Source organism: Mesocricetus auratus, unplaced genomic scaffold, assembly GCF_017639785.1.
Source record: "Mesocricetus auratus isolate SY011 unplaced genomic scaffold, BCM_Maur_2.0 Super-Scaffold_100029, whole genome shotgun sequence".
NCBI lineage: Eukaryota > Metazoa > Chordata > Mammalia > Rodentia > Cricetidae > Mesocricetus > Mesocricetus auratus.
Window position 1 is genome coordinate 1152419 of NW_024429210.1, and position 13519 is coordinate 1165937.

The 13519-nt window shown below is 41.7% G+C and overlaps 1 protein-coding gene across 2 annotated transcripts in view; it reads left to right on the forward strand.

Moving 5' to 3' along the window:
* Positions 1-363: 363 nt before the first annotated feature.
* Popdc3 (popeye domain containing 3) overlaps positions 364-13519 on the forward strand; it is a 44142-nt gene continuing 30986 nt past the window's right edge. Inside the window, exon 1 of one of the 2 annotated variants that reach the window (XM_040733230.1) lies at positions 364-387. The gene's annotated coding sequence lies outside the window, so the exon portion shown is untranslated. Of the gene's footprint in view, positions 388-2207; positions 2285-13519 lie in introns of those variants that run through there. The other variant, XM_040733231.1, reaches the window with a different exon arrangement.

Consider the following 13519-nt stretch of genomic DNA (forward strand, 5'->3'; position numbering starts at 1 on the left):
CAATGTGAATTTGACCTTAGGACCCATGTGGTGGAAGAGAAGACTAACTCTTTCAGCTTGTCCTCTGGCCCAGACACATGTGCTGTGTCACACACACACTCACACTCACACACACACACACACACACACACACAGTGCTTTTATAAAATAGTTAAAAAATAAAACCACATATTGCATCTGAGACAGCTGGTCTACAGGAAGTTTTCTGAAGGCATGAGATCGTGTGACAGTGCTGTGAGTCAGAAGTGGCAAACAACTCAGTGTTTGGGTACAGAATATGATTTCTATTTCAGACTCCCTAGACACTCAGACCCTGGTTTCTTCATCAGATAGGGTTTGAGATGCAAGGAGCATACGAAGTAACTGACTGCCCTCACTGTCTCTCTGGTAAGTGGTGAAGCCAGTATTGAAAAGATCGTAGAGCAGGGAGAGGGGAGAAGCACATTAGGCATATATGAAATGTCATAATGAAAACCTCTATTCTGTCCAACTAAAATATGTTAACAAAATGATGAATCATTTAGATCTCAGACTATGTGCTTTGGACGACTATATTATATTGCTTCTCAGATTAGAGGCAAAAGCAGGGGTGTTCAAGAAATTTCCAACCAGCAATGCAAAAAAAAAAAAGAGAAGTAATCCAGTTCAGCAGACACAGATTTGGGTTGTCTGAGCCCCTGGGTTCAGATCCCAAGATAGGAGTGCAGCAGAACCTCGAGCATCAGTCTCTCCACACCTGGGCTTCTTTATGAGGGAGCCAGAGATGGAAGCAATTGTAGAACGAAAAATAAAAAACCCAGAAACTGAAATGGGGGTTTAAGCTTCAAGCTGAAGATCAAAAGGCAAAACAGCTAAGCCAGCAGATCTTACCTCTCCCCAGCTGAAATGACAATCCTGTCTCCACAAATCCTCAGAGGCAAAATCTCTGAATTCCTGTCTCCTCCTCCTTTTATTCCTTTCTCCTCCCAGCCATATCCCTCCTGTCTCCACCTCTCTAGTGCTGGGATTAGAGGCATGTGATCCCAAGTGCTGAGATCATCTGTGTGAACTGTTTCTCTTTAGGACTGGATCAGTTTCATGCAGTCAGTGTGGCCTTGAGCTAACAGAGATCCAGCTACCTTTTCATCCTGAGTCCTGGGGTTAAAGGTATGTGCCACCACTACCTAGCTCTATGACTGCTGGGATTAAAGGTGTGTATCACCACTGCCTGATCTCTATAGCTTGAGGCTGGCTTTGCTTTCTGAATCCTCAGGCAAGCTTTAATAAACCATAAATAGTATACAACCACAAGCAATAGCTGCTTACAATGTCATAGGATGATCAAGCGTCTTTGTAACAGGGATCTGCTGACAATGCTGCCCAGGTTATAAGGAGCAGGGGTAATTGTTGTTTATTTTGATGGACAGGAAAAGGCTGTTTTGTTTGTTTGTTTTGTTGTTAAGTCTCATGTTTGTGATGCATTTATTTTGTAAATTTGGTCCTAACAGGTCTGAGTGTGTACCTTTATCTTTTTTTTTTTTAACTTTCTACTTTAAAGGGGTTTCTAGAGATAAAAAGAGATATTTCTAAATCAAGACTATCAATTTCAAACTATTTATCTTTGGGGGCAATGGATCCAAATCCATTAAAAAATGGGTTCTAGAAAGAATTTCATAAACCACTAAGATTGTAAGATTTAAGGTACACTCTTACCCAGGGAAATTAGTTTTGATCATGGATCTAAACTCAGTGTCTAAGAGAAAAAATAATGATAGTAAAATTACCTTGGAAAATTATAGTTCAGGAGAGCATTTTTTATCAAGTCCATTAAAGTCATCTCCAGTCCTGCTTGGATAGACAATCTTTTCTAGTGAACACACAACAAAGTCACTGATTTGCACTAGAGGAAATTGTATAAAAAACAAATATGACATAAAGTCAGTACTTTAAAAACAAAACATAAAAAAATTTCACTTACTCCCCACGATGGCCTTATAATGGGAACAGAGAAAAGTCCATTGCCTGCAGAGGTCACTGGCAACAGGGTTGATCTTGGTTCTCTTAGATGCCAAAGTTCTTCTTTTCCCTTCACGTGATTCCTCCACTTAGATTCACTATGACATAACATTGAAGTACCCAGACTGCCCTTTGCTCAAAAATTTTCAGTGTCTATTAAAGGAAAGTGAATTTAGAGTATGTCATCTTCAAATAGATGTGAAGACATTGGAGACAGGCCAGTGAAGACCAAGAAGCCAGCTGAAGAAGCCCCAGGGGTTTGGTTTTAGAGTCAGAAGATTCAGAGATGGTGAGAACATTATTGCCTTTGCTGGGACTTAAAGTCATAAATAAGTGATGCTGAGAACCCTGAAAAAATCAATCATCTTTAAAGATGGGGCTGGGTGGGTGCCCTACAGACACTCTCTATCTTGCAATTCTGAGAATCCACCCTGCCATCACTAATGTAACATAGTGAGAGACACACCACTCTGCAAATTCTCTGAATCACAGTTTCAGAGGAGGAAAGGAAACCCAGAGAGATGAATCATAGGAAGTGACTGTCAATGGGCATGCAGCTCCAGAGCAACAGCTTACATATCAGTTTCCCATGTATAATGTCATCGAGAGAGGACAGCACCTACTGTGTAAGAAAAACACCCCCTGCTTAGGAGGAGGGTGGTCACTTAGTGGCTCCTGACTGGTGGATTGGTGTGATCTGAGGAAAAGGCTCTCCAGTGTGCTAATGGTTGGTGGCATCCACCTATGGCAATTTGGGAAGCCCGTCTCTCTCTTTAGAACAGTTTCTCAAAGTATCTGGCTCACGCTGAAGGCAAGATCCTCCACTTACATTGTTCTTGTTACAAAGACTTTGGTTTAGTTGATTTTTAAAAATAACACATACAATTTATAAAAGAGAAAACATGAGATAAACATTATATCTACTAAAAAAGTCAGAGGCCAAATGAGGGTGTCAGATCTCTTGGAGTTGAGTTACAGGCAAGTGTGAGCCCCCTCATGTGGGTGCTAGGAACTAGGTTCTTCTGCAAGAGCCATCAGCGCTTTCATCTACTTAGCCATCTCTCCAACAGACACACATGTGTGAACCACAATACTGACTATGATGATGGCATAGCTTGTGTCCCAGCTCCTGGGACTTCTTTTACATCATGTCACTGAGGAGACAGGCTGAATCTTTAAGAGTCGGACACTGTGGGCTGACATTTTGTCTTGTTGACTGTCTCCTTTACCTTACAGAAGCTTCTCAGTTTCAAGAGGTCCAATTTATTAATTGCAGATCTCAGTGTCTGTGCTATTGGTGTTATGTTCAGGAAATTGTCTCCTGTACCAATTCATTCAAGTGTACTTCTCACTTTCTCTTCTAAGAGGTTCAGTGTGGCTGGATTTATGTTGAGATCTTTGATCTATTTGGACTTAAGTTTTGTGCATGGTGATAGATATCATCCAATTATGCCAACACCATTTGTTGAAGATGTTTTCTGTTTTCCATTGTTTAGTTTTAGCTTCTTTGTCAAAGATCAGGTGTTCATAGCTGTGTGGGTTAATATTAGGGTCTTCAATTCAATTCCATTGGTCTACCTATCTATTTTGTGCCAATAACAAGCTGTTTTCAGGCCTATAACTTTATATAGTAGAGTTTGAAGTCAGGGATGGTGATGCCTCCTGAAGTTCTTTTATTGTACAGGGATGTTTTGATTATCCTGGATCTTTTATTTTTCCATATAAAGTTGAGAATTATCCTTTCAAGGTCTATGAGGAATTGTGCTGGGGTTTTGATAGGAATTGCCTTTAATCTGTAGATTGCTTTTGGCAAGATTGCCATTTTCACTATATTGATCCTATGTATCCAAGAGCATAAGAGATCTTTCCATTTTCTGGTATCTCTTTAATTTCTTTTTTTAGTGACTCCAAGTTCTTGTCATACAGGTTTTTTACCTGTTTGATTAGAGTTACCCCAAGATATTTTATGTTGTTTGTGTCTATTGTAAAGGATTATATTTCTCTGATTTGTTTCTCAGAACCATTTATTGTCTATATATAGTAGGGCTATGAGTTTTTTTGAGTTAACCTTGTATTCTGCCACTTTGCTGAAGGTGTTTATCAGCTGAAGGAGTTCCCTGGTAGAATTCTTTGGGTCGCTTATGTAGACTATCATATCATCTGCAATAGTGGAAATTTTACTTCTTCCTTTCCAACTTGTATCCCCTTGATCTCCTTTTGTTGTCTTATTGCTCTAGCAAGAACTTCAAGTACAATATTGAAGAGATATGGAGAGAGTAGACAGTTTTGCCTTGTTCCTGACTTCAGAGGAATTGTCTTGAGTTTCTCTTCATTAGTTTGATGTTGGCTGTTGGTTTTCTGTATATTGTCTTTATTATGTTTAGGTATGTTCGTGTTATCCCTGATCTCTCAAAGACCTTTATCATGAAGGGGTGTTGAATTTTGTCAAAGGCTTTTTCAGCATCTAGTGAGATGATCATGTGGATTTTCTTTTTCAGATTGTTTATATGGTGGATTTACAAAGAAGTGAATAAGCTAGTCTCCAAAACACCAAATAACCCAATTAAAAAAATGGGATACAGATCTAATAGAGAATTCTCAATAGAGGAGTCTAAAATGGCTGATAGACACTTAAGAAAGTGTTCCACATCCTTATTCATCAGGGAAATGCAAATAAAAACAACTCTGAGAAATCATCTTACTCCTGTAAGAATGGCTAAAATAAAAAACACCAATTATAGTTTATGCTGGAGAGGATGTGGAGAAAGGGGAGCACTCCTCCACTGCTGGTAGGAGTACCAACTTGTACAGCCACTTTGGAAATCAGTATGGAGTTTCCTAAGGAAAATGGGAATCAGTCTACTAGAAGATCCAGCAATTCTGCTCTTGGGCATATAACCGAAAGATACACATTCATACAATAAGGACATCTGTTCAACTATGTTCATAGCAGCATTATTTGTAATATCCAGATCCTGGAAGCAACCTAGATGCCTCTCAACTGAAGAGTGGATAGAGAAAATGTGGTACATTTACACAATGGAGTAGTACTCAGCAGGGGGGGGGGACAATGGAAACTTGAAATTCGGAGGCAAATGGATGGCACTAGAAGAAACCATCCTGAGTAAGGTAACCCAATCACAAAAAGACAAACTTGGTATGTATTCACTCATATATGGATTTTAGGCATGGAGCAGGGGAGTGCCAGCCTACAATCCCAGTGCCAGAGAGTCTCGGAAACAGGGAGGACCCTAAGAGAGATATGCATGGTACCCCCAGAGAAGGGGAATGGGACAGGATCTCCTGAGCAGATGGGAGCACAGGGGAAGGGAGAGGGACCAGGGAGAAATAGAGGGGGAGAAGAAGAGGGAGAAAGAAGGACATGGGGAAGCATGAAGGTTGAGTTGGGGGAAGAATAGAGGAGACCAGGATGAGACATACCATACTAGAGGGAGTTCTTATAGGTTTGAAGAGAGATTTGGCACTAGTGAGATTTCCAGAGATCTACAAGGATGACACCAACTGGCAATCTAAACAATAGTCAAGAGGTTACCTTAAATATACTTCCCTGATAGTGACTTTGATGACTACCTCATATGCCATCCAGTGACTGATGGAAGCAGAGGCAGACACCCACAGCTAAATACTGAACTGAACTCCTGGAACCCAGTTGCAGAGAGGGAGGAGTAATGAGCAAAGAGGTTAAGACTAGGTTGGTTACCTGAACAAGGGGGATCTCATGGACCCCAGACTTATGGCTGAGAGGTTAGCATGGCATGGATCCAGACCCTGTGAACGTGGGTGTCTGTGAGGAGGCAATCTATGGGACCTCAGGTAGTAGATGAGTATTTATCCCTGGTGTACGAATGGACTTTGGGAGTTCATTCCACATGGAAGGATGCTCTCTCAGTATGGACACATGAAGGAGGGCCTAAATCCTGCCCTGGATGATATGACAGACTTTGGGGATCCCCCATGGAGGGCCTCACCCTCCCTGGGAAGGGGAGTGAGAATAGGGCAAGGGGTGGGGGGGAAGAGCATTGGGGGGGAGTTGGTGGGAGCAGGGGAGTAGGGGAGGGAGAAGGAGCTGGGATTGACAAGTTGTTTCTAATTTAAATTTTAAAAAGAGGGGAAAAAGATCGGATACTTTCTTCTTTCCTTTAAAAACACCTAAATTATCTTAATTATAGCCTCAGAGGTACTGCTAACAGTAAACCCTGCAGAGAAATAGTGAAGATTGACTCTAGTGATCAGCCTCTAGCTGGTGTTAGTCTGAAAATTCGGTAATGAGGGCCACAGGAGGCCCAGGGGAGAATGAACAGGATCTTGCCTCAGCCACTCCTCATCTGCCACTCCACTTCCTGGGGCAGCTCCGTGACATCAGTCTCCTGGGTATTAAAGATGATGCAGACACAAATATTTTGCTGAGACTTTTGACAGCATAATTTTTTAAAAGGCCAACATGTCTGGAAATGAAAGTTTCTTTTAACTGCAGTTTTATGAGAATTTTGTTTAATATAGTGTAATGTTAAACAATAATCAATAAAAATTGTGAAATCATATGGAAAATCCATGCTCCCATCTTCATGATTTCTCTTCAGTTAATTGGTTTTTTAATTTTCCAGAAACTTCACATTTCTCTACTATCACTAATTAGCTTCTCATTAATTGTCAACTCTGAAACAGAGAGATAATTTATGATTTAAAATCCTTGAAGTGTACTGAATTAAAAAATATACTTTTTATTAGAAACATTAGCAATAGATCTTACTAAAAAGGTTTAATATTATGAGATATGTTTGCGTGTTGTTTTGTCTCTTTTTTTTTTGTTTTGTTTTTTACGAGACAGGGTTTCTCTGTATTGTTTTGGAGGCTATCGGTCCAGCCCAGCCTCGAACTCACAGAGAACCGCCTGCCTCTGCCTCCTGAGTGCTGGGATTAAAGGCGTGCGCTACCACCGCCCGGCTTGTTTTGTCTTTTCATTGGATCTCGTGTCTAATTTATTTGTAAGACAGAAAATGAGGGGTAGACAGATTTTTCTGTCCCACCAGCCAGCTCCCAAATAACCACACAGAGATGTATTATTGATTATAAATAATTGACCGATGGCTTAGGCTTGTTTCTCACTACCTCATATAACTTAAATCGACCCATTTCTATTAACGTATGTGCTGCCCTGAGGCTCATCTACCTGTCTACATACTGTCCCTGCTGCTTGTTCTGCCTCTGGTATCTCCTCCCAAACCCACCCTTCTTCCCATATTCTCTCTGGCCTGCAAATCCTGCCTAGTTACGGGTTGTTCAGCTTTTTATTAAACCAATCCAAGTGACATATATACACAGTGTACAAAAAGATTATTATGTAACAATCAGTTGCTTCTAATTTACTCTTCCCCTTCATTAAAAAAAATGGCTATATCGCCACTTAGGAATTGGGTTTGAATGTCTGAGACGTCCAATAGATCTAAGGCTAATCTACTGCCCGTTTTCCTTGCACTTGTGTTTTATGATGAACTCCCACACACATGCTAGTAGCATGCTGCTGCAACATTAATATCAGAGTGACACTGAGGGCTGGGAACAGAGCATTTGTGCTAGCACAGCACTCGGCCAAGGCAGTACTTTGAATGAATGGCTCACACCATGTGCAATGACTTGAGCAGCCCTAAGAGAAAGGACACCAGCTCTCTCCTTTACTGTGAGCCATGCCAAGAGATCCCCAAGTCTTCCCAGCTCCCATGAATGCTGGAGTCACCTCTGAGACGGTCTCAGAGACAGGCTGTAGTTGAGTTTTTGCTGGGGTGCGCAGTGAAGCCTCTTCACAAATGTTGCCTGACTAGGATCTTTTATAGTGAGCCTTTATTTTTTTCTAAGAACTTCTTTTATGTAAGTTAAAGAAAATCTTGTTATGCAGTAATTATTCCTCCAATTGTTTTTCATTTTCTGAAAGCATAGTTACTGAATATGGCATAAGCATTAAGATTGTGCTCAAGTTGCAGCTACTTATGCAATTTTCTTAATAAGATGGACAGAATGTGTTTTTTGAATGGTTACAATATTATATAAGAAGAGTTTAAGGGGCTAGCGATATGACTCAGTGGTTAAGAATACTTTTTGCTGTTGCAGAAGACCAGGGTTTGATTCCAAGCACCCATATGGGAGCTTACAACCAATGGTAACTCTAGCTCCAAGGGATCCAATACGCTTTTCTGACTTCTGTACCCACCAGGCACACATGTGGTACACACACATGCATGCAAGCAAACACTCATAAAAATAAAATAAAAATATTAAAATGTGTTTAAGTGTACACACACAAAACAGTTTCATATCACAGTTTAAACACACTGTTGGGCAAGTGAACTTTTAAATAAATTTCTTTATGGTTATGCTTCACTTATAGCATATTTCATATTGACAATATAAAGTTTCTCTACTTTACAATCAGTTTTATGTTCGCTCAGGTAGAATGAGAGCCTTTCTCAGTCAGTTCTTCTCTACTTTCTCATAGACCAGTGTTCATCTGCCATCCATTCACCCCACAATGATATTGTCTAGCACTGACCATTTATATCAATCCATTGCATTTACCATTTTAAGAAAAAAACTAATATTCACTTGTATACTGAGTTTCTTGAACTTAAGTCTTATTTAGCTCAATATGTATGTAAAGGGAATGATTGCATAATTCTGCACATATTACTTGTTTGTTATGCTAAAATACTGAACACACACGTGCACACGCACACACACGCACATAATGAAGAGGATAGATACACTATCTTAATTTTTTATCTTGTTGCTGTGATAAAATACTGTGACAAAAACAACATAGAGGAGAAAACACACTTTTTTTGGCTCACAACTCAAGGGTATAACTCATCATGACAGGGAAGCTGAGGAGGGAAGAGCCCAAAGCAGCTGGTCACATCATATCCTCAACTGGAAAGCAGAAAACAATGGACACACTCATGCTCTTCAGCTCTCTACAGCAGAGACAAACGAACACACACATGCTATTCAGCTGTCCTCTATAGCCGAGACCAATGAATGCACACATGCTCTTCAGCTCTCTATAGCAGAGACCAATGAACGTACGCATGCTCTTCAACTCTCCTTCTCTACATAAACAATCCAGGACCCCAGCTAGGGAAAAAGCACCCACTGTAAGTGAGTATTCCCACATCAATGAAATCAAGATAACCCCCACTTGCGTGTGCAGAGGTCAATACATATACAACAGATTCAGGAATACGATGATGGACTAATGTGCTATTCATATAGTAAAACTATGATAGAAAGAAATGGAAGATACAAAGAGAAGTAGGAAGAATTACTGAAAGACTAAAATCATGCAATAAGTTAAGAAAGAAAGGGAGGGGTGTCTTAGCTGGGTTTCTATTGCTGCAATGAAACACTATGACCAAAAAGCAAGTTGGGGATGAAGGGGTTTATTTGGCTTACACTTCATATAACTGTTCATCATCAAAGGAAGTCAGGACAGGAACCTGGAGGCAGGAGCTGATGCAGAGGCCATGGAGGGTGCTGCTTACTGACTTGATTCTTATCACTTCCTCAGCCTGCTTTCTTACAGAAGCCAAGACCACCAGCCCAGGATACCATCCACCATGGGTCACTAATTAAGAAGATATCTTACAGCTGATCTTACAGAGGCGTTTTCTCAATTGAGATTCCCTCCTTTCAGATAACTCTAGCTTGGGTCAAGTCCTCACAAGACCAGTCAGCACAGAGTGAGGGAACAGGGACAAGATAGACTTGATCTCATCTGGTAGCCAGGGCATTTAGCAAGCAAATGCAGAAGCCTCAGGGTTGGAACTAGGGAAGGAACAAGCTAATGAGAACAGGAAGGATAGGGCCAGACCCTGGAAGCCTCAAATTAAAGCTTCACCAAGACTGGGGAGTAATGTAGGACTTTACTTGCAACTCGTTAGATACCATAAATATCCCTCACATCACAGTGCAACTAGTCAGCACAGCACCTGAGCAAAGCCCACAGGACAGGATGGAGGAAGGCTGCTGTTCTCATGCAGCTGGAAGACCAGGGAATCCTATACCTCTGGGGCTCCATTCCATCAGATGTCTTAACCTCTTGGAGACCCCTGTGGTCAGGATGAGGAAGTGCATGTGGGAACAATACAGAGGAAAGTGACCTTGCTGCTGAGAAGCAGTATTTACTACAGCATTGACCATAGAAGGAACTGTAGTCTGAGGATGAATCAGAGCCCAGGCATGGGCGCCCTAGGTCCTCTGCTTTAGGTTTTACAAAGCTGAGACAACACATGGTTGGTGTTGTCACCAGGATACTTGATGGGAGAAGAATCAGTTTCCAAGGTCATGTAACCTTACAGTTACAATCCATGTCCTCGTTTGTGGACAAGAGGCTGTTGGCTGAAGGCTGTCTCTAGACTCTTAGAGGCCACCAAACTCGATCACTGCAGGACATCATGGCTATTGACTTCACCAAGCCAGAGGGCATAGTCTACAGGAATTCTGATACTATGGGAGCTTTTTATGATAGATTGTTGTCTTAGGAGTAGCATCCATCCATTAGATCTGCCATAGTAACCGACTAGAAGTAAGTCATAGGTTCACCTCTATTTCAGAAGGGCCATTCCAGCAAAACAGAAGACACCAGGAAGCATAGTGGCCACCAAGAATCTGTCGAACAGCATAATTGTATTGCTTCTAAGTTTTCAAAATTAAAATTTTGAATATAATCCTTAGTTTAAAACACAGGATGATTACACAGTTGAGCACAAACCCAGAACATATCTGACATAAGAGTTTAGGCTTAATGTCAGAGCCAATGTGTCATTTCAGTTTAACTGGATGAAATGTCAAATAAATGCAGAATGAAAGTAAAAAAAAAAAGAGTTTAGGCTTTCTTACTTCCCCAGCCGTCTTTCTCTTCTCCAAATGATTTCAAGCACTGGGAGCAATGGCCTGGAGGTCTAGAGGTTTCTGTCTGTCCATACCATCGGGATGCTTGGACTTCATCTTAATTACAACGAAGAAAGGTTCATTTGTCCTCTTTATTCTTGTCTTTCTGGTTATTCTGAGGCTTCGAACACACACTGAATAAATAAAAGACCCAGAGACAGATATTGGGGCTCAAGCTTCAAGGTGAAAATCAGAGAAGGAAAGCAGCGGGTCACTAGCTTTTACCTCTACCTGTGCTCAGACCAAAGGGGTGATCTTTAGACTGTTCCTGGCTTAGCTTCTCCTCAGATTCATTCAGACTGCTATGATCGCAGTGTGGCTAGAGACTAATTCTGAGACTGACTCCTGATGACCCTGCTCCTATCTTTTATATCTCTCTAGAGTTGGGATTGAAGGTGTAAGCTCTGTTACTCTTTTAGACTGATTCAATCTAGTGTAGCCCTGAATAGCCTTGAACTTAGAGAGATCTGACTAACTCTTAATTCTGAGTCCTGAGATTAAATGTGTGTACCACCACTGCCTGATCTTTGTAGTTTGTAGCTGACTTTGTTTTCTGAATCCTCACACAAGCTTTAATAAATCATAAATAATATATCACCACACATACTAATTACTCAGTAAATCAACGTATATCATGGGTGCTGAAACATGGCCCAGCTGCTAGAAGTACTCCTCACTAAGCTTGACATTGCTGAACCCATGAAAAGGTCGACTAAGAGAACCTCTTACATAAAGTTATACAAAGCAGTCCTCTGGCCTCCACACCCCCTCCCCCAGCATACACATACACATGATAATAAATGTTTTTTAAAACAGAAAAATGAGCAGGTTATGGTGGTGCACACCTTTAGTACCAGCATTCAGGAGGCCAGCCTGATCTATACAGTGAATCCCAGGACAGTCAGGACTATGTGGACAGACACTGTCCTAACAAACAAACAGTCATGGGCTTCCTCTCCTGGCATGGGCCAGTCACTGGTTGGCCACTCCCACAAGCTCCGCCCCTCTTTTTTACCCCAGCACATTTGCAGGCAGGACAACTTGTAGGCTGGAGTTTTTTGTGACTGGGTTGGTATCCCAATCCCTCCACTGGAAGGCTTGCCTGATTACAGAAGATGGCTGATCCAGGCTCTGTATCCTCCTTTAGTAGGAGTCCTCATTTGGGGTCACCCTCATGGACTCCTTGAAGTTTCCACAGCACAAGGTTTCTACCCTTCCCCCAATGCCATCTCTCCCCAAATGATCCCTCTTGTCCCCATCCCCACCTGCCCCCAGCCCACCCACAAAATCTGTTCTACTCCCTGTTCCCTGGGAGACCCATGCACCCCCGCTAGAGCTCTCCTTGTTACTTAGCTTCTCTGGGTCTGTGGATTACAGCATGGTTATCCTTTACTTTACAACTGATGTCCATTTATAAGTGAACATACTGTGTTTGTCTTTCTGGGTCTGGGTTACCTTACTTGGGATGATTTTTTTTTGTAGTTCCATCCATTTGCCTGCAAATTTTTAGTTATTTTTTTTAACAACCGAGTAATATTCCATTGTGTAAATGTACATTTTCTTTATCTGTTCTGTGGTTGAAGGACATCTAGGTTGTTTCCAGTTTCTGACTAGTATGAATAGAGATGCTTTGAACACGGTTGAGCAAGTGTCTCTTTGGGAGGATGGAGCATCCTTTGGGTATATGCCCAGGAGTGCTATTGCTAGGTCTTGAGGTGGATCAATTCTCAGTTTTCTAGAAACTACCATATTGATTTCCAAAGTGGCTGCACAAGTTTGCACACCTACCAGCAATGGAGGAGTGTCCCCTAGCTTTACATCCTAACCAGCATGAGCTACCACTTGTGTTTTTGATTTTAGTCATTCTGACAGGTGTAAGATGGAATTCCAGAGTCATTTTGATTTGCATTCCCCTGAGGGCTAAGGGTGTTTCATCTGGATATCCCAGAGACCAAGGGTAGAAGTAAACAAGATTTGTGTGTGGGGGGGCAATAAAATGATTCCTAATGATACCTAATGATACTCTGCTATACTTGTAGACCAGAGTCTAGCATAATCGTCATCAGAGATGACGTCATCCTATAACTGATGGGAGCAGATGCAGAGACCCACAGCCAAACATTAGGCAGAGCTCAGGGAATCCTGCTGAAGAGAGGAAGGAAGGATTGTAGGAGCCAGAGGGGTCAAGAACACAAGAAAACCCACAGAATCAACTAACCTGGGCTCATAGGGGCTCACAGAGACCAAACCACAACCAGAAAGCCTGCATGGGCCCCCTGCATATACGTGACAGTTGTATAGCTTGGTGTTCTTGTGGAACTCCTAACAGTGAGGGCAGGGGCTGTCTCTGACTCCTTTGCCTGATTTTGGGACCCTTTTTCCTCTTACTGGGGTGCTTCCTCCATCCTTAATAAGAGGGAATGTGCCTAGTCTTCTTATAATTTGATATGCCATGTTTGGTTGATATCCCTGGGGTGCCTGCCCTTTTCTGAAGGGAAAGGGGAAACAGTAGATCTGGGGGAGAGAGGAGGTGGGCAGGCACTGGGAAAAGAGGAGGGAAGGG